The sequence below is a fragment of the Miscanthus floridulus genome, chromosome 3, assembly GCF_019320115.1.
Source record: "Miscanthus floridulus cultivar M001 chromosome 3, ASM1932011v1, whole genome shotgun sequence".
NCBI lineage: Eukaryota > Viridiplantae > Streptophyta > Magnoliopsida > Poales > Poaceae > Miscanthus > Miscanthus floridulus.
This window is the reverse complement of record NC_089582.1, coordinates 129,924,825-129,946,624: the sequence shown is the minus strand read 5'-3', so window position 1 is coordinate 129,946,624 and position 21,800 is coordinate 129,924,825. Positions and strand designations below refer to the sequence as shown.

At 44.1% G+C, this 21,800-nt stretch overlaps 1 pseudogene; it reads left to right on the top strand.

Annotated features, from left to right (window-relative positions):
- The first annotated feature begins 991 nt into the window (after positions 1–991).
- LOC136544441 (uncharacterized) lies at positions 992–20,180 on the top strand (annotated as a pseudogene).
- Positions 20,181–21,800: the final 1,620 nt, after the last annotated feature.

Here is a 21,800-nt window from a genome sequence, read left to right as displayed (position 1 = left end):
ATAGAATATTTTTATGCAGGTGGGTTTCAAGCACTCCTGAAACTTAATGCACAAACAACATAATAATAAGTGCTTGAAAAATAGGGGTTATGCACTAGGGCTTGCCTGGATAACTTATTAACACTAAGTTAGTTGGCTCCATCTTCAGGACATGATTCAACCATCATCTTCAAGACTTGAGTCATCATTCATCATCTCCCCGCTTGACGCCAACATTCTTGTGTTGACCCATCAATCCATCATCGTTCCAAAATGATATGCATAAATGCAACACATGCTTAAGTTAAACAAGCATCCATACAAGCATTACAAAGCTTAAAGAACAAGCAACACATCATCACGGTGAAGGGTAACTAAACGTTGGAGGTTCGACTCTCATCCTCTCCTAGCGATTTACTTGCGAGTTACTATTATCAACCTAACACAAGTGAGCAAAACAACCATTTGCATTTTTAAACATACAAGTGAAAGCTTATCATAACATGCCAATCACACTTCTACTTACTAAACACACTTTGCCTAGTCATCATGTAAAACAAGTAGTATAGACAAACGTATATTAATCCTAATCTAAACACCTAACATATATAAAAGCTTAAATAATTATAACTAAGGAATAAAAAGGTGGCGTACCAAACATCTCTTTTGGACATGAAAAATTTATGGGTGATACATCTTAAAGAAATATAACTACTGCATAAATTTCATAGTTTCTGGATAAGCAGATTATTTACTAGCATTTAATTAAGACTTAATGGTAATAAAAGCATGTGGCACAGGATAATTTAATAGCTCAGTAAATATGCATGCACTGGACCTGAAATTTTTACCAGAGCACACACACATTGAGAGCAACTTACTATAAAAATTTCATAGCAAAAGGATCAACATAACAACATATATGCATTTATCCCTAACAAGCATAGGCAAAAAATTTAGAGACCCTCGAGCTGGTCCATGGTGACCTCTGCGGGCCAATCACGCCGGCGGTATGGGTGCTACATTCACCACCATAGCGGTGTGCGACCCCCTGTTCTGTAGCCACGTACTTCTTTCGCCACTCCCCCAAGACTTGGTCACGGTAGTCGAGCAGTCGCTCGAAGTGAATGGTGAGCATAGGTGCGATGGTTTCCTTGCTTCCTGCAGTGAGGAAGAGGCAGAGGCACAGCTGGAAGCGTTCAGTGTGATTTGGATGGCCCTGTGCCTGACTAAGTTAGTGGCATTCATGTTCTCCTCGGCTAGTTGGCAGTGGCGAGCCCTTGCATCTAGTAGTTGGCCTAATCTAAACCCTGCCATGCTGTTAGACATAATCTGTTGCTCCCCATTTCTCCTTGGTTGGAGACTGGTCGGCTTGGATGACCACTCTCTATTGGGAGTTGGGGACTGATCGACTCTGCCGACCAGTTTCTGTAGCTGTAGCAGTGTTACAATAGGCCATCTATAGTATAATAGTTAGTAGCTATTACATCAGTCATGACTTGGTAGTTGGCTGAGGTAAGCTTTGTACAACTAGGAGTAGTTGGTATACTCTGTACCTTAGGAGTAGGTAGTTGGTGTACCCTGTACCTTAGGAGTAGGTAGTTGGTGTACTCTTATACTTAGGAGTAGGTGGTTGGCCAACAACTATGTACCTGATAAAGGTACAGCTAGAGTTGTATATATTCCATCCAAAAGGCAATGGAATGCTCAATTCAGTTACCACAAACCAAAGGGCAGGGCTTCGGCCAACGCTGGTGCTTGTGCTGAGTGTGCGTGCGCTGTTCTTAATCTCTTCTTCTACCTCTAGCCATATTGAGTGAGTGTGTGTGCTGGTAAGCTAGTTGCTTACCTATGCAGGGCAGCCAGGGATCAATAAGTGGTATCAGATCTGTACAAGCACCGTCGCCGTACTAACCACTAGCGATGACGGACGGTTTAGAGATGGGTGACAGCAGTAGCGCTGCTATGGCTGCCTAGCCACAACAGGAGGTCGTTGTGCACACAGTGTGGGAGATCAGTGGCACCAGTTGGCCGACGCTGACTCGCACCAACTATGGTGAATGGGCGGTGACCATGAAGGTCAAGTTTAGAGCCCGACGGCTCTAGAATGCCATTGGCAAGGGCACTGGCAATGAAAAGGACGATATGTCAGTGTTGGAAGCCATCCTCGCTGCTGTGGTAGTGGAGTATAGGGAGCCGTTGGGGGCAAAGAGCTCTGCTAAGGAGGCGTGGGAGGCCATTGCGGCGATGCACATTGGTTTCGACCATGCAAAGAAGGCAACGGCCCAACTGCTGAAGCAGGAGTACACCAACCTCAAGTTTAAGGATGGTGAATCGGCAGAGGACTTCTCCCTCCGCTTGTAGATGCTCATCAGCAAGCTGAGGAGCCATGGCATCACCATTGACGAAGAAGAGGCAATCTCCAAGTACCTCCACTCCATGCCGATGAAGTACATCCAAATTGCTCTCTCCATAGAGACGATGCTGGACTTGTCCATCCTCACCATTGAGGATGTGATAGGTTGTCTACGGGCGATGGATGAGCGCATGGAGCAGGCCATAGCAACGACGGACAACGATAAGCTACTTCTGACAGAAGAGGAGTGGGCTACCTGGATGAAGGAGAAGAAGTCCGGGGAAGCCTCCTCTAGCCACGGTGGCGATGGCAAGCGTCGTGGCAAGGCTTCTTTAGAGAAGAAGAAGAAGAAGGTCAACCCCAACGCCTATCGGCGCTGCAGGAAGATAGGCTATTGGGTAAAGGAGTGCCCAAATAGCAAGTAGAAGAAGAAGGCTAAGGCTCATCTAGCGCAGACTGATGATGATGATGAGGCCACTCTCCTGATGGCAATGTTCTGTGCACTGCACGACATTGAGGCTAAGGAGAAGGAAGAGGGGATGGCGATGGAAGGGCCCAGGAAGGCTCTAAAGGCTGTCAACCTCGGACGTGTGGGCAGCGAGCAGGAGTAGCAATGGTACCTAGACTCCGGCACCAGCAATCATATGACGGGCTCTAAGGCAACCTTCTCCGAGCTCGACGACGACGTGATCGGCATGGTGAAGTTCGATGACGGCTCAAGGGTGGCGATCCAAGGGCACGGCACCATCATCTTTAAGTGCCAGAACGGTGAGCACCATGCACTAACGGATGTATATTACATCCTGCAGCTGCGTTCAAGCATCATCAATATTGGCCAGCTAGATGAGCGTGGCAGCGAGGTACTAATCAAGGAGGCGTCCTCAGGATCAGGGACCGGGAGCAGTGGCTTCTTGCCAAGGTGAAGAGGTCCCAGAATCGGCTGTACCTGCTCGACCTCAAGGTGGAGTAGCCCATCTGCTTGGCTACACGGCGCACGGAGGAGCCACGACTGTGACATGCCCGGTATGGACATCTCAGCTTCGACGCTCTTGGTCGGCTAGAGAAGATGGTGACTGGGCTGCCACACATTGAGCACGTAGGCGAGCTGTGTGACAGCTACCTGTAACACCTCGGGTGTTTAAATATTAAAATCTGACATGTCATCATATGCATTGCAAAGCATTTGGCATTTGGTGAAACTTTGATATGCATACACTAATACAAGTTTATATTTATGTGGTATGTGTTGCAATATATTGTTTGACTCAAGTTCAATGTTTGTTTGGATTTTGAATTTTTCGAGAAAACCCTGCTTTTCCACATTTAAATCCTACCCTGAAAATTCATTTCAAAATCTAAGCATATTTTGGGGTTGGGCCCAAAAGCAAAAGTGTAGAGCTTGGCAAGTTATATAAAGTTTGTTTTTGGAGTTTTTCAAGTTATTTAGGAAAATTTTGAGTAATTCAAAAAGGCGTAATTCGTTAAATTTCCCTATTCAAATTCAAAAGTTCATTTCAAAATCTAGACCGAATTAGGAGATGGTTATAAAAGCAAAGTTGTAGAACTCTTGATTTTGAACAACTTTTATATTTGGATATTTTTGAGTTGTTATGAAAATTTGGGAGTAATTTGAGAATTTTGGCAAATGGCAAACTTGTAAATACTGTGAACAGTGTCCACCGCCGAGGCTACACCGCCGGCGACCTTCTTCGGCGTTCCAGGCGCGCGCGTGGACGTCCTCGGCTTCGCGCTGGCGCGGAGACGTCTCCTGCGTGTCTTCCTTGAGCTTCTGAGCCGCTCTACTTAGCCTTGGCCGTCGCCGTTTGCCTCCGCTCTCTGTGGCTAGCGCGCTACGGTGAGCCTCTGCCCTTACTGAGTCTTGCTTCGGCTTTGCCTCAATGATGTAGTGCTCTGTGAACCTTTGAATTCTCATTTTGACCACCACAGCTACCGGAGCATCGCCGTCGTCGAAGATCGCTCCGCCGTGACCGCTGTCAACGTCGACCCGTGTCACCGAAGCTTGTCCGGTCCCGTTCTTTGCTCCAACGTGTTCGTGGTGAGCTACTGGACCTTCCCATGCCCTCTGTTTCACCATTTTTGGCTCCATTTCGCTGGCGTAGCGTAGCCGCGCCGTCGTGGCCGCCATGACCGACGTAGTGCTCGGTCTAGTCCGTAGTAAGTCAGGTTTGTGCTCAAAATGGATGCGCCTAGTCTCGGGGAGGGAGTAGGTACCTTGGCCATCGTCGTTGGACTCACCGGCGGCGAGATATCGCCGGTCAGCGCCATCGTCGCCGTAGTCAAAGCGTGAGGTAGAAGATGATAGGTGGGGTCACCATGTCAGTGACTGTGTAGTTCAAAAATGGATTTTTCTATTTTTAGGTTTGAATGAATAGTGTCTGTTTTTGTTATTTTTGTGTAGATTTATTTAGAGCTCCAAAAATTATAAAAATTTTTGTGTGACCTCTCTGTGATGTATAGTATTTAATAAAAATATGAAATAATGTTTTCAGTACTTTTTGAATGTGATAAAAATTGCTCAATTTATTAATAAATGGATTTCCATGATTTTTCCAGGCTTATTTATTTATCCAAAAATTATGAAATTTGTTTTGTCACTTAGTTAACATGTAATGAACATGTACTAAAATTTTGAGCTCAATTAGAATAAGTTGATTTATTTCATAATTTTGAATTAAATAATTAATTCATAAAAGCAAATAGTAACCTTTAGTGATTTAGGTTTTGTTTGTAATTTTGGATTGAGTGATGACCTCGGGTCATTAGTTGATGATGATCCTTGGTAGTTGATATATGTGTTACAAAAAAGATTTAGTTTGTTTGACTTGCAACTGTACCGCGAAGGAAAGTTGTATTCAAATTGTTAATTTTGTATCCATCATCGAGCATCATGTTTCATATTCCACATTATGTTAAACATGGCATTGTTATTACGTGTAGTGAACGAAGGTGTAAACGTGGTAGTTAATCAAGTCGTGGAAGAAGTTTATCCATCTGTTGAGGTCGGATCGAATACTTGTGAAACATCGCAGGAACCGGACTTTTCCGTCAACGAAGGCAAGCCCCGGATGCATACAACCCTACCTTGTGTTTTACAAATTAATTTCGCTTTTGCTTTCCGTTACTGCATTAAGTGATTAAGGGTTAAGTAAAAGCCTAATTGGTGCATTACCACCCTTGTTATTCCATATTTACCATTTTATCAGTTTTAAACTCGTATATGCCTAGTTTTGCTTAGCTATGCGTAGAACGATGAAAGTCGAGTGACTACCTGCCACCTGCAAGTTTTAAATGGAACATTGGTCAATTTTGTTAGCATGTGATATGGGAATGTGGAGTAATAAATCTAGACCGGGCGGACTCGGTGTGTGTGAGCCACAAGACATGGAGGTCTTGTGAGCGGGTTCTTTCCGCCTGTGTCGATTAAGGCACGTCCGTTGTTGAATTGCATGAGGTGAGAATTTGTAGTACTAACCACATACTCCGGTAAGCCTGAACTTGGCAATTCTATTACAAGAATGGCTACTCGCGCACTGGGAGTGGAGAGATGGCAGGAATAGCGTGTACCCTCGTGGCTGGAATGTGGCCGGATTTGAGGTGTACTGTGTTCTCGGGTGGCGCGGACCCGTTCTTGTTTTAGAGGATCCGAGGGTAGGTTGGTATATGGAGGTCAGGGACCTACATATGTCGTGTGGTCTGGAATCCCCAGCTAGGCTTAATCGGTTCGAATCGTCGTTGCTCCTCGGTTAAGGAGACTCAACTCACTGTTCATCATCGTAGAATTAATAACCAGAACTTGAATAAGGCTTATGAAGGTGTTGGATATGAAGTTTCATGATCTCAGTGCGGATCGTGTCAGCTTTGTATATAATTCTTGAGAAGTTTTCTATATAAAGAATGTTGTTAAAAAAGCTTTTACGCAAAAGAACTTTGATCATTGTTAAAGCTATACCTTGAATCCCTGAGCCTGCATTACTGAGTTTATCAGTTATTATTTCGGATAAGTCTTGTTGAGTACTTTTGTACTCAGGGTTCATTGACCCCTTGATTGCAGGTGAGCCTCATGAGCAGATCTGTTTTGGATCGTGCTGCATGACTATCGTTCGTTCTGACAACGAGAAGTAAATGTGTGATCCTTGGGCAGGATGTTTATTTTGTGTGTTAAGTATATGTTAATTATGCCACTCCACTACTACTATGGTTTGTAATAATTAAAGAACTTAGTTTGTAAGGTTTGAAATAACTGGTTTGTAAACTATGTTATCGTAAGACTTTCGCTGTTTTTACTCTAGTTTTGATATTTGAATATGTTGTAATACTGCAATGACTCTGTAATGTGATCCTGCTCGGAAATCGTGGATGATTCGGGGTTCCCCGAGGACACCCGACAGTCTTTTTAAGTTATTGGAAACATATGCATAAATATCAAAGGTCGTCGGACAGTGACAGGTGCATGTGGGCCCTATAACTTAGGAGGTTCTGCCACAGAATGGTATCAGAGCGATCGTTACAAGGTTTTTGTTGTGTTGTTTTACAAAAACTACAAAATGATTTGGATGACTAAATTTAACTTGATAATTTGGTCCAAATTGCTTCTGACTTATCTTATTTCTTTCTCACCATTCTCTATTTAAATAAAAAGGTTTTTGTGTGGTGGAGTAGTAATTATACTATACCCTATATAAAAATAAATGTTGTTTATGTGCATTATAAACTTTGATGTTTTTGTTCGTAAGAATGATGCATGCATCATGAATAATTCACTCGTTACTTCCTTCACCTCTTAGTCTGGAGTTAAGTAGTGAGTCTGGTTTGAGGAATGTAAACCATCTTAGCTACTTTCTGGATTTTGATCAATGGTCTTACTTGGATTAAATTGGCTACCTACAGTATGGCTCGTGCCAAGATGACGCCCCGTAAGTCCACCGGACCCAAAGGAGTTCCTCGTCACCAACTTGCCCCTAGAAACGATGGTGCTAGTAGTAGCAGTTCTAGGCCTGATCCTAAGGCAGAGATACAGAGGATTTCCGCAGAGTTAGCACAAGCTACTAGAGATAGGGCTTTGGATGCTATACAGGTGGGAGAATTACAGGATCAATTGAGGCGTCTCACCACCGCACACAGGAACTGTGAAAGTATGCTAGTTCGTACGGCGGAAGGAAGAAATGAAGCTTGGCACAGGGAAAATGTAGCTAGAGCTAGAACTCATGAGCTAGAATTCTATGTAGAAGATTTAGAAGAACATAATACTTATCTACATGAGGAAGTTCATAGGCTTAGCAATCTACTAAATCCAAATCATGAGCCTCAAGCTGATGTCATGGACCCTGGTGTCATCCTTGCCGATGATGATGAATCGGGAGAGGAAGAAGAAGAAGATCCTGAAGAATTAGTAATGATCGATGAAAGTGATGATGAAGGCGGTAATAATTCCGGAATGGATACCGAACCTGAAGTTTGAAGAAATTGAGGAAAAGAGTAGAGTTGTATAATAGTAGCTCTAGTTTAAGTTATGTAGTTCTATTTTCGTACTCGTAGGTTGTTTGTACATTAGTAAACTCTATGTAAGGTGTCTAGAGTAAGCTTTGGTACAATTCAATAAAGACATGTGAATAAAGTTTGGTTTGTTATGAGCAGATGCGTCGTACACGGGGTTCGTTTATTTCGGGAACTTCACAAGATGAGGACGGTATTCCAGATCCGCCACCAGTTCCAACCAATTTAGCTGATGCTATAACTGCACTTGTCAATGTGACGACTGAAAATTCTCGTTTGCTTCATGAGATGGCCCAGAGTAATCAGAATCAGATGTATGGAAACCGTGGACGCCATCATAATCGACAGGAGGCTACATATGTTGATTTTACAGACACAAGACCCCCGGTGTTCACCAAGGTAGATGAACCATTGGAGGCTGATGACTGGCTTCGAACCATGGAGCAGAAATTTGACCTTATCCCATGCACGGAGTATCAAAAACCTACGTTTACCGCCCAACAACTTAGAGGAACAGCAAGTGCTTGGTGGGCAAACTTAGTGGCTATGCAACCAGTTGGCATTCCGATAACTTGGGCTGAGTTCCGTACAGCCTTCAGAGCCCACTATATCCCTGAAGGAGTGATGGCTATGAAGCTAGAGGAATTCCTTGCTTTGAATCAAGGAGATCAAAGCGTGATGCAGTATGTGGGAAGATTTAATCATCTGTCCCAATATGCATCCGAACATGTCAATACTGATGCCAAGAAGAAGAAGTGGTTTATGAGAGGCCTGAATACCAAGTTACAGACTATGATGACCACTTGCACCAATGTTACTTATCATGAGGTAGTAAATATTGCAATTGCTTCAGAATCAAAGTATCGGCAGCATAAGGAGCTCAAAAAGAAAAAGAGTGTGTCGTCTGGATCTTTTGGGGGAAACTAGAAGAGGCAGAGGGTGATTTATCATCCAGTACATCATAATCGTCCTCCTTATTGTCCGCCGCAGTTCCAAGCCGGGCAACAGTCAAATGTCCGTCCTGCTATAACTATCCGAGTTCACAGTCAACCAATGCTTCTGGTGGCAATGCTCCAACATCCCAGGGTCATAACTATCCATGCTACAATTGTGGAAGGACTGGTCATTTCTCTAGGGAATGTTCATATCCTAGGCAGGCTAATCAAAATTATCAGAAGGCTCCTGCCAATCAACAACAGGGTTAGGCACCAAACAAGAACCCCAGTCAGAATGCTCAGAAGGGCAAAGATGAGAGGAAGACAGGATGGGTGTTCTATATTCAAGCTGAAGAAATTCTGGAAGGGGAGCCAGTGATGATGGGTATGTTTCCTGTTGCCAATCACCCTGCAGTTATACTTTTTGATTCCGGCGCATCGCATTCATTCATCAATAGAACATTTGTCGTGAAGCATGAAATTTCAATTGGGGCAACAAAGGAAAGTTTCTTTATACAGTCGCCCGGGGGATGTTTGTGTACTAAGGAAATGGTATACCAGGTACCCATAAACCTGGGTGGGCATATTTTTCCCACTACCATGATTATCCTTAAGGATCAGGATATAGATGTAATCTTGGCAATGAATTGGATGTATCAGCATAAGGCTGTTATAGATGCTTTGAATAGGACCTTAAGAGTGAGTTTGCCTGATAGTAATTCTCAACTTCTTATCCAACTTCCAACCCTAAGAAGATCAGTGGGCAAGATTTGTGCAACTGCTGTCAAAGAGATTAGAGATATTCTGGTAGTGTGTGAATTTTCGGATGTGTTTCCTAAAGATTTACCCGGTCTACCACCTGATAGGGATGTACAGTTCAATATAGAGTTACAACCTGGAACAGCTCCGATTTCTAAGAGAGCTTATAGGATGCCACCTAAGGAATTGGCCGAGCTGAAAACTCAGTTATAAGAATTGATTGAGAAAGGGTTTATCCAACCTAGTTCTTCACCTTGGGGATGTCCGGCAATTTTTGTGAAAAAGAAAGATGAGACTTTGAGGTTATGTGTCGACTATCGTCCGTTGAATGAAGTGACCATCAAGAATAAATATCCATTACCTCGGATAGATCTGCTTTTTGATCAATTGGCCGGAGCCAAAGTTTTCTCCAAGATAGATTTGAGATCAGGATATCACCAAATCAAGATAAAGCCTGAAGATATTCCCAAAATGGCATTTACCACAAGATATGGATTATATGAATACTTGGTAATGTCTTTTGGTTTGACAAATGCTCCAGCTCATTTCATGTATCTAATGAACTCAGTATTCATGCCTGAGCTAGACAAGTTTGTAGTGGTGTTTATTGACGACATTTTAGTATATTCCAAGAATAAGAAAGAACATGCGGAACATCTCAGAATTGTTCTGACCCATTTGAGAGAACATCAACTATATGCCAAGTTCAGCAAGTGTGATTTTTGGCTTAAGGAAGTGCAATTTCTTGGACATGTCTTGTCAGCCGAAGGAGTTGCAGTTGATCCAAGCAAAGTGAAAGATGTGCTTGATTGGAAACCGCCAGCCACAGTTCATCAAGTTCGGAGTTTTCTGGGTCTGGCAGGGTATTACCGTCGGTTTATTCTAGATTTCTCAAAAATATCAAAGTCCATAACTGAATTGTTGAAGAACCAAGTTAAGTTTGTCTGGTCATCAGATTGTGAGGAGGCTTTCCAGACTTTGAAGAGACTGTTAACCACTGCACCAGTATTAGCCCAACCTGACATCGAGAAACCGTTTGATGTTTATTGTGATGCTTCAGGTATTGGTATTGGATGTGTGTTGATGCAAGAAGGCCGAGTCATTGCCTATGCATCTAGGCAACTTAAGCAACATGAAGAACACTATCCGACCCATGACTTGGAGTTAGCAGCTGTGGTTCATGCTCTGAAGATTTGGCGGCATTACCTACTTAGTAATACGTGTCATATGTATACAGACCACAAAAGCTTAAAGTACATCTTTACTCAGTCAGAGTTGAACATGCGACAGAGAAGATGGTTAGAACTGATTAAGGATTATGACTTGGAAGTACATTATCACCCTGGTAAAGCAAATGTAGTTGTAGATGCCCTCAGTCGCAAAGGTTATTGCAATTGTCTGACAGTGAGGACAATGGATTTGAATTTATGTCAAGAAATGGAAAAGTTGAATGTAGAAGTAATTCAACAAGGAAGTTTGACCAACATAATTATTAAAGCCACTATTCGAGATCAAGTTATTGCTGCTCAGAAGGAAAACAAGGGTATAGCCCATATCAAGGAAAGAGTCAAGAATGGAAAAGCGGAATGCTTTAGTATTGACAATGAAGATGTGTTGTGGTTCAAGGATCGCCTGGTGGTACCAAAAGTTCCTGAGTTGCGGCAGTCAATTCTAGATGAGGCACATGCTACTAGGTTATCAATCCATCCAGGAAGCAACAAGATGTACCATGATTTGAAGCAAAGATTCTGGTGGACTAAAATGAAAATAGAGATTGCTAGATACATAGCAAAGTGTGATACTTGTCAAAAGGTGAAAGCTATACATTTGAGGTCTGCTGGTGAATTACAACCATTACCTATTCCATCTTGGAAGTGGGAGGACATAAGTATGGACTTTATTGTTGGTCTACCCAAGACATCAAAGGGATTTGACTCAGTATGGGTTATTGTTGATCGACTCACTAAGTCGGCACATTTCCTTCCGATCAAGACAATATATCCTATGATCCAATATGCCAAAATGTACTTAGCAAGAATCATGAGTTTGCATGGAGTACCCAAGACTATTGTGTTAGATAGAGGTACCCAGTTTGTCTCCAACTTTTGGAAACAATTGCATTCTTCATTGGGTACTAAACTTCTGTATAGTACAACTTATCATCCGCAGACTGATGGACAGACTGAAAGGGTTAATCAAGTACTTGAAGATATATTAAGGTGTTGTGTCCTTAACTATTCCAATAAATGGGATGAATGCTTACCTTTGGCCGAGTTCTCATACAATAATAGTTATCAGGAAAGCATTAGAATGGCTCCATTTAAAGCACTCTATGGTCGTAGGTGCAGAACATCGTTGAGTTGGTCTGAACCTGGAGAAAGAAGATTCTTTGGAGTTGACCTTATGAAAGAAACAGAAGACAAGGTTAAGCAAATACAGAGAAATTTGAAGATAGCTCAATCCCGACAAAAGAGTTATGCGGATAGACGACGGAGACCATTGGTATTTACCAAAGGAGATTTTGTATATCTGAAAGTATCACCAATGAAGGGAGTTACCCGTTTTGGTGTTAAAGAAAAGTTGGCGCCTCGATATATTGGACCATATCAAATTTTGGAGAGGTATGGAAAAGTGGCATATCTCTTGCAATTACCTGAACATCTCGCAACTGTGCATGATGTATTCCATGTTTCTCAATTGAAGAAGTGTCTCCGAGTGCCTGAACAAAATGTTGAAGTTGAAGGAGTGGAACTAGAATCGGATTTAACCTATTCCGAATATCCTATCCGAGTGTTAGATCAGAAAGATCGTGTTACTCGAAGACGGACAATCAAGTTCTATAAAATACAATGGAATCAACATTCAGAAGAGGAAGCTACTTGGGAATCAGAAGACTACTTGTTAGAAAAGTTTCCAGAATTTCTAGCGTCAATATAGAATAGAGTAATGTTAGTTGAGTTCGGTAGTACAAATTGTGTTTTGTAAAGGGACCTCGGCTGTTTTATGGACAGAGTTTGTATGTGTTCTCGCGACACATTTCCTTTTCCATTACTTACCCTATGGCTTTGAATCTCGGGGCGAGATTTCTTTTAGGGGGAAGGATTGTAACACCTCGGGTGTTTAAATATTAAAATCTGACATGTCATCATATGCATTGCAAAGCATTTGGCATTTGGTGAAAACTTTGATATGCATACACTAATACAAGTTTATATTTATGTGGTATGTGTTGCAATGTATTGTTTGACTCAAGTTCAATGTTTGTTTGGATTTTGAATTTTTCGAGAAAACCTTGCTTTTCCACATTTAAATCCTACCCTGAAAATTCATTTCAAAATCTAAGCATATTTTGGGGTTGGGCCCAAAAGCAAAAGTGTAGAGCTTGGCAAGTTATACAAAGTTTGTTTTTGGAGTTTTTCAAGTTATTTAGGAAAATTTTGAGTAATTCAAAAAGGCGTAATTCGTTAAATTTCTCTATTCAAATTCAAAAGTTCATTTCAAAATCTAGACCGAATTAGGAGATGGTTATAAAAGCAAAGTTGTAGAACTCTTGATTTTGAACAACTTTTATTTTTGGAGATTTTTGAGTTGTTATGAAAATTTGGGAGTAATTTGAGAATTTTGGCAAATGGCAAACTTGTAAATACTATGAACAGTGTCCACCGCCGAGGCTACACCGCCGGCGACCTTCTTCGGCGTTCCAGGCGCGCGCGTGGATGTCCTCGGCTTCGCGCTGGCGCGGAGACGTCTCCTGCGTGTCTTCCTTGAGCTTCTGAGCCGCTCTACTTAGCCTTGGCCGTCGCCGTTTGCCTTCGCTCTCTTGCTCTGTTTTTCCGACGCCACGGCCAAAACTCCGGCGAGCCCGTGTTGATGCCGTAGTTCCTCACCGTCGCTGATAAGCTTGTCCCAGCTTCGTATCATCCTTGCGCACCTAAATAACTAGCCCTAGATGCTTGCCATCATTGGGAAATGCCGTTCGGCGCTTTTCTTCCTCACGGCCGGCAACACCACCGTGGAGTGCGCGTCTCCGTGGCTAGCGCGCTACGGTGAGCCTCTGCCCTTACTGAGTCTTGCTTCGGCTTCGCCTCAATGATGTAGTGCTTTGTGAACCTTTGAATTCTCATTTTGACCACCACAGCTACCGGAGCATCGCCGTCGTCGAAGATCACTCCGCCGTGACCGCTGTCAACGTCGACCCGTGTCACCGAAGCTTGTCCGGTCCCGTTCTTTGCTCCAACGTGTTCGTGGTGAGCTACTGGACCTTCCCATGCCCTCTGTTTCACCGTTTTTGGCTCCATTTCACCGGCATAGCGTAGCCGCGCCGTCGTGGCCGCCATGACCGACGTAGTGCTCGGTCCAGTCCGTAGTAAGTCAGGTTTGTGCTCAAAATGGATGCGCCTAGTCTCGGGGAGGGAGTAGGTACCTTGGCCGTCGTCGTTGGACTCACCGACGGCGAGATATCGCCGGTCAGCGCCATCGTCGCCGTAGTCAAAGCGTGAGGTAGAAGATGACAGGTGGGGTCACCATGTCAGTGACTGTGTAGTTCAAAAATGGATTTTTCTATTTTCAGGTTTGAATGAATAGTGTCTGTTTTTGTTATTTTTGTGTAGATTTATTTAGAGCTCCAAAAATTATAAAATTTTTTGTGTGACCTCTCTGTGATGTATAGTATTTAATAAAAATATGAAATAATGTTTTCAGTACTTTTTGAATGTGATAAAAATTGCTCAATTTATTAATAAATGGATTTCCATGATTTTTCCAGGCTTATTTATTTATCCAAAAATTATGAAATTTGTTTTGTCACTTAGTTAACATGTAATGAACATGTACTAAAATTTTGAGCTCAATTAGAATAAGTTGATTTATTTCATAATTTTGAATTAAATAATTAATTCATAAAAGCAAATAGTAACCTTTAGTGATTTAGGTTTTGTTTGTAATTTTGGATTGAGTGATGACCTCGGGTCATTAGTTGATGATGATCCTTGGTAGTTGATATATGTGTTATGAAAAAGATTTAGTTTGTTTGACTTGCAACTGTACCGTGAAGGAAAGTTGTATTCAAATTGTTAATTTTGTATCCATCATCGAGCATCATGTTTCATATTCCACATCATGTTAAACATGGCATTGTTATTACGTGTAGTGAACGAAGGTGTAAACGTGGTAGTTAATCAAGTCGTGGAAGAAGTTTATCCGTCTGTTGAGGTCGGATCGAATACTTGTGAAACATCGCAGGAACCGGACTTTTCCGTCAACGAAGGCAAGCCCCGGATGCATACAACCCTACCTTGTGTTTTACAAATTAATTTCGCTTTTGCTTTCCGTTACTGCATTAAGTGATTAAGGGTTAAGTAAAAGCCTAATTGGTGCATTACCACCCTTGTTATTCCATATTTACCATTTTATCAGTTTTAAACTCGTATATGCCTAGTTTTGCTTAGCTATGCGTAGAACGATGAAAGTCGAGTGACTACCTGCCACCTGCAAGTTTTAAATGGAACATTGGTCAATTTTGTTAGCATGTGATATGGGAATGTGGAGTAATAAATCTAGACCGGGCGGACTCGGTGTGTGTGAGCCACAAGACATGGAGGTCTTGTGAGCGGGTTCTTTCCGCCTGTGTCGATTAAGGCACGTCCGTTGTTGAATTGCATGAGGTGAGAATTTGTAGTACTAACCACATACTCCGGTAAGCCTGAACTTGGCAATTCTATTACGAAAATGGCTACTCGCGCACTGGGAGTGGAGAGATGGCGGGAATAGCGTGTACCCTCGTGGCTGGAATGTGGCCGGATTTGAGGTGTACTGTGTTCTCGGGTGGCGTGGACCCGTTCTTGTTTTAGAGGATCCGAGGGTAGGTTGGTATATGGAGGTCAGGGACCTACATATGTCGTGTGGTCTGGAATCCCCAGCTAGGCTTAATCGGTTCGAATCATCATTGCTCCTCGGTTAAGGAGACTCAACTCACTGTTCATCATCGTAGAATTAATAACCAGAACTTGAATAAGGCTTGTGAAGGTGTTGGATATGAAGTTTCATGATCTCAGTGCGGATTGTGTCAGCTTTGTATATAATTCTTGAGAAGTTTTCTATATAAAGAATGTTGTTAAAAGAGCTTTTACGCAAAAGAACTTTGATCATTGTTAAAGCTATACCTTGAATCTCTGAGCCTGCATTACTGAGTTTATCAGTTATTATTTCGGATAAGTCTTGTTGAGTACTTTTGTACTCAGGGTTCGTTGACCCCTTGATTGTAGGTGAGCCTCATGAGCAGATCTGTTTTGGATCATGCTGCATGACTATCGTTCGTTCTGACGACAAGAAGTAAATGTGTGATCCTTGGGCAGGATGTTTATTTTGTATGTTAAGTATATGTTAATTATGCCACTCCACTACTACTATGGTTTGTAATAATTAAAGAACTTAGTTTGTAAGGTTTGAAATAACTGGTTTGTAAACTATGTTATCGTAAGACTTCCGCTGTTTTTACTCTGGTTTTAATATTTGAATAAATGTTGTAATACTGCAATGACTCTATAACGTGATCCTGCTCGGAAATCATGGATGATTCGGGGTTCCCCGAGGACACCCGACAGTCTTTTTAAGTTATTGGAAACATATGCATAAATGTCAAAGGTCGTCGGACAGTGACAGGTGCATGTGGGCCCTATAACTTAGGAGGTTCTGCCACACTACCTGGCCAGAAAGCAAAGAAGGCTACCATTCTCAAAGATGGCAAAGTACCGCACGACAGAGACCCTTGAGCTAGTCCATGGTGACCTGTACGAGCCAATCACGCCGGCGACACCTAGCAGGCGCAAGTACTTCATCTTGCTGGTGGATGACTATAGCCGGTACATGTGGCTACAACTTCTGACTAGCAAGACTGAGGTGGCCGAAGTGGTCAAAAAGTTCAAGGCACGCGTGGAGGCAGAGAGCGGTAAGAAGTTGCACGTGCTGCGGGCTGATCGCGGCGACAAATTCACTTTGGTGGAATTCGCTGCGTACTACGCGGATCAAGGCATGGTGTGACACCACACCACGTCATACTCGCCATAGCAGAATGGCGTGGTGGAGCATCAAAACTAGACGGTGGTCAGCATGGCTCGATCCATGATGAAGGCTAAAAAGATGCCGACAGAGTTCTGGGGAGAGGCGGTGACCACGACGGTGTTTATCCTCAACTGCGCACCCACCAAGGCCCTAAAGGGCAAGACGCTATTCAAGGCTTGGTATGGACGCAAGCTAAATGTGTCCTTCCTCAGGACATTTGGCTGTGTCGGCCATGTGAAGAACATCAAGCCTCACCTCGGCAAGCTGGAAGACAGGAGCACGCTGATGGTGCTCCTGGGCTATGAGGAGGGCAGCAAGGCCTATCGGCTTTATGATCTCAAGAGAGGCAAGGTGGTGATCTCTAGGGATGTGGTGTTTGATGAGAAGGTGGCCTGGGACTAGGATAGTCTGGGCACAGGGGAAGCTAGCGGCTTCACCAGCACCTTCGTCGTCGAGCGCATGGTTATTTACGGTGGTGGAGACGCTGGAGAGGAGGTGTCGACCACTCCAACAACAGAGCTGAGCACTCCTAGGGCAGTGCCAAGCACTGCAGAGGGGGTGCCAAGCACTTTAGCAGCAGTGCAAAGTGCTCCAGCAGTAGAGTCGACCACTCTAGGAGTGGTGCCAACCGCTCCAGCAGTGGATCCGACCACTCCGGCAGTGGTGCCGAGCGGTCTAGCAGCGATGCCGACCACTCTGACAGAACAAGGAAGCCAGGGACCACCGATTGAGTTCACCTCCCCTCTGAGCGACATCAGCAAGTTCGTGGATGCCTTCCACGATGGCAAGGTGGTCCGGTTCCGCAGGCTGGACAACATCGTCAGCAATGCAGGGGCCACAGGCCTAGCGAGTTGGCTGCTCAACGATCCAAAGCTGCTCCTTGTTAGTGTTGAGGAGCCACCGACGTTCGCAGTGGCTGAACGCGACGCTAATTGGCGACGGGTGATGTTGGAAGAGATGAAGGCCATCGAGGACAATGGCATATGGGAGCTAGTAGATCCATCGATGGGCTGTAGGCCGATCGGCTTGAAGTGGGTCTACAAGGTGAAACGGGACGAGCGCGGCGCCATTGTCAAGTACAAGGCTCGGCTCATCACCCGTGGCTTCATACAGCGTGAGGGCATCGACTTCGAGGAAGTATTTGCTCTGGTGGCACGAATGGAGTCTGTTCACTTGATGTTGACCATGGCAGCAGTGAAGGATTGGCATGTCCACCACCTCGACATCAAAGTCTACGTTCCTCAACGATGAGCTCACGGAGACAGTCTTCGTCAAGCAAGCTCTGGGCTTCGCCGTCAAGGGCACTGAGCACATGGTGCTCAAGCTACGGCAGGCCCCTCGGGCGTGGAACGCCAAGCTCGATGCCACCTTGGGTGAGCTTAGGTTCACTCGCTGCATTACAGAGCACGCGCTCTACACGCGATGATGGGGGAAGGAGGAGCTCATCGTCGGCGTGTACGTGGATGACTTAATCGTCATCGGAGCGCGAGCAGAGGACATCGATGGTTTCAAGCATGAGATGGCGCGTTTCAAGATGAACGATTTTGGCGCGCTCTTCTACTACCTCAGCATCGAGGTGAGGCAGGGAAAGCAGAGCATCTCCCTAGGTCAGCGCGCCTATGCGGAGAAGCTGCTGGAGCGCGGTGGCATGGCGGAGTGCAAGCCGTGCGTGACTCCGATAGAGGAGTGACTGAAGCTGAGCAAGCATAGCACTGCTACAAAGGTGGACGCGACACGCTATCGGAGTATCGTCGGTGGGCTGCGCTACCTCACTCATACCTGACCGGACATTATGTTCGCGGTTGGGTACGTTAGTCGTTTCATGGAGGACCCGCGTGAAGATCACTGGTCGGCAATGAAAAGGCTGATGCTCTACATCAAGGGGACACTCGATCAAGCGACCATCTTCCCCAAGAGTGGCAGCAAGGGAGGGTTGCGGCTCACGGTGTTCAGTGAGGCACCCCAAGGCAAAGAAAGGTGAGCCGGAGCTCACTGTTTTCAGCGATGCGGACATAGCGGGTGACATTGATGGGCGACGGAGCACCTCCGACGTGCTCGTCTTTTTTGGAGCTGCCCCCATTACTTGGCAGTCGCTGAAGCAAAAGATCATGACGCTATCAATGTGTGAGGTGGAGTACGTCGCAGCGGCCACGATAGCGTGCTAGGCTGTCTGGCTACGCCGGCTGCTGGGTGAGCTGACCGGCGAGGAAGCTCACCCGCTAGCTCTGATGGTGGACAACCAGCCCGTCATCGCCCTCGCCAAGAACCCTGTCCTCCATGACCGGAGCAAGCACATCGATAGCAAGTTCCACTTCCTCCGGGACTGCATCGATGGAGGACAGATCGTCATCGAGTTTGTCGAGGTCGGCAGACAGCTCGCTAACATCCTCACTAAGTCACTCGGACGCCTACGGTTCATGGAGCTGAGGAAGATGATTGACATGGATGAGATCAGGGCATCGGGCTAGCAACAGGATTAGTGGAAGAATTGTTAGACATAATTTGCTGCTCCCCATTTCTCCTTGGTTGGAGACTGGTCGGCTCGGCCGACCACTCCCTATTGGGAGTTGGGGACTGATCGGCTCTGTCGACCAGTTCCTGTAGCTGTAGCAGTATTACAATAGGCCACCTCTAGTACAATAGTTGGTAACTATTACATCAACCATGACTTGGTAGTGGGCTGAGGTAAGCTTTGTACTGCTAGGAATAGTTGGTATACTCTGTACTTTAGGAGTAGGTAGTTGGTGTACCCTGTACCTTAAGAGTAGGGAGTTGGTGTACTCTTGTACTCGGGAGTAGGTGGTTGGTCAACAACTATGTACCTGATAAAGGTACAACTAAAGTTGTATATATTCCATCCAAAGGGCAATGGAATAGCCACAAACCAAAAGGCAACGGTTTCGACCAATGCTGGTGCTTGTGTTAAGTGTATGCGCGTTGTTCTCAATCTCTTGTTTTATCTCTAGCCATAGTGAGTGAGTGTGTACTGGTAAGCTAGTTGCTTACCTGTACAGGGCAGCCAGGATCAACACATGCCTCGTCATTAAGCTTAAGCACTCCCTCTTGCTGTGTCGCAGCTATGCATATGGCTGTTTCTACTGGAGTTTGTCAGAATTCCCCTTCCGCAGCCAGCTGATTGTGCTAGACGTGGGTAGGATGGAGTTGTATCCTGTCACTCATCCATCCAGCCACAGGCTTGGGGAATTTGCTGTTGTGGAGTTAGGGGAAATCAGACTGGGGATGTTCATGCTTGGTGATAATACCTGCGATGAATACCTATAGTCCGACTATTTAGTGCAAGCAACCAAATTCATGGTAAAGGTGCCAGCGAGTGGGTGCTGGAGAATACAGTCTCACTGTATCGCTCGTGTAGCTTCAACATGCTAGGTGTTGCTGATGGGTAATTACTATTGCAAGGAGCACGTGAACATAATTCTGAGGAAGGGTCTGTTTGTATTTCGCTGGACTTCAAGACTAGGCAGGTTCAGAGGGTTAGAGGGATTATTCACAGTGGCTTCTGTCCTATGGTAGTCCAATATATTGGTTACCCACCATCACTATCACTACCTACTATATGAAATGGTAAGCTTGCTCACATTTTATTTCCTTGGATGCACTGCTGTTTAGAGGCATTGGGGCCCTTAATGAAGGCATTTTAGATTTGTAATGTGTCTTGCTTTCCCATTTATTAGATATATCTTATTGTAGTTACGTCAACAATGTGTCCTTTATGATTGACTTTTTATATATCCTTTCTTTTGCTTGATTGTTAGGTGGTCTGACAGGTAATTCTTGTTTAGATAGTTTCTTTACTTGTATTTTGCTTGGTGGATGGTGGTGTTGGAAAGCCTGTGAATCCCCCCTCTCTTGAACTGTGTACCTTTTTTTCTATAAAATGTTGTTCAACAGCATTGTGCTCTAGGGTTATGCGGTTTGTTACTCCATCCGTTCTAAATTGTTAGATGTTTTGCCTTTTCTAGATAGAATGCTTTGGCAAAACATCTTACAATTTGGAACAAAGAGAGTACTACTCCCTCTGTTTTTTAGATGTCAAATTAGTTTTGTCCTAAATCAAATAATGTATCTTGGACTATCGATTTCAAAAAAATTATATAGGTTCATGACATAAAATTTATATTTTTAGATTCACCATGAGAAATACTTCCATAATATATAATAATTTATATGTTGTGAAACTATTAATGATTTTTTTTGAAATAGATGGTCAAAGATAGTAATGTTTGACTTAGAACAAAGCTAATGTGACGTGTAAAAACAAACTGAGGGAGTATATATAAGTTTTAGTGTTGACGCATGTTTCCACCTATAGGTTACTGTAAGTGATTCACTCTCCAACCGACTGCATAAGTAGGTACAGTTCTGATTTTTTTTTAAAAAAAAAATTGTACGGATTTTGTGTAGTAGAACAACAAGGTTTTCTATTTTCCATTTGGAGCAATGGTTTAAGTAGTGATGAGCTTCTATCTTGCATTTATCGCATTCACAAGTCCGTCATGCTGTTTAAGTGCTGATTTTATACTGAACTTGTGAACTTCTACCCAAAGACAGTTTTTTTTCCCTTTTCTTTCCACCACTGAAGAGAAACCTGAATTTCATTACCATTTAGCAATGGCATTACAAAGAGTTTTAAAGAGTCAGATCCAACCACCTATCACACACAAACGATGCTATCACAACTAAGCATCCATGCATGGCTCAATTTGTGAAGCAAACAACAAACCAAATGACTATGATTAGAGCTGAAGCTCACCAAGGAGCTAAGCACTATCGGCAGGTTAATAGTGCGTTTTTTTCTTCCTATTCTACTATTGGTTGTTTAACACTGTGAAGTTAATGGATCTACTGCTTGGCACTTAAACTAGAGTTATAGGTAGTTCTTGTTTAACGGGCGTTCTTGTAGTTAATTAGTTATTGCTCTGGTGCTGGGAAGTACTAGTGTCATGTGCGGTCGCACATACGCCAGGCGCAGGAGAGCCCGCGACGTGCGCCGGGCGGCCGAGCGAGCAACGGCCGAGCGAGCAGCCAGGGCGCAGGAAGGGCAGGCGAGTGGCTAGGAGGAAAGTTAGCTAGCTGATTAGTTGCTTCCTTGTTGGATTAGTCCTACAATCAAGGAGAGCCTTCTCCATCTGTTAGGCCACGGGCCATATATGCATGTACGCTGGGACAATTGAGATTAA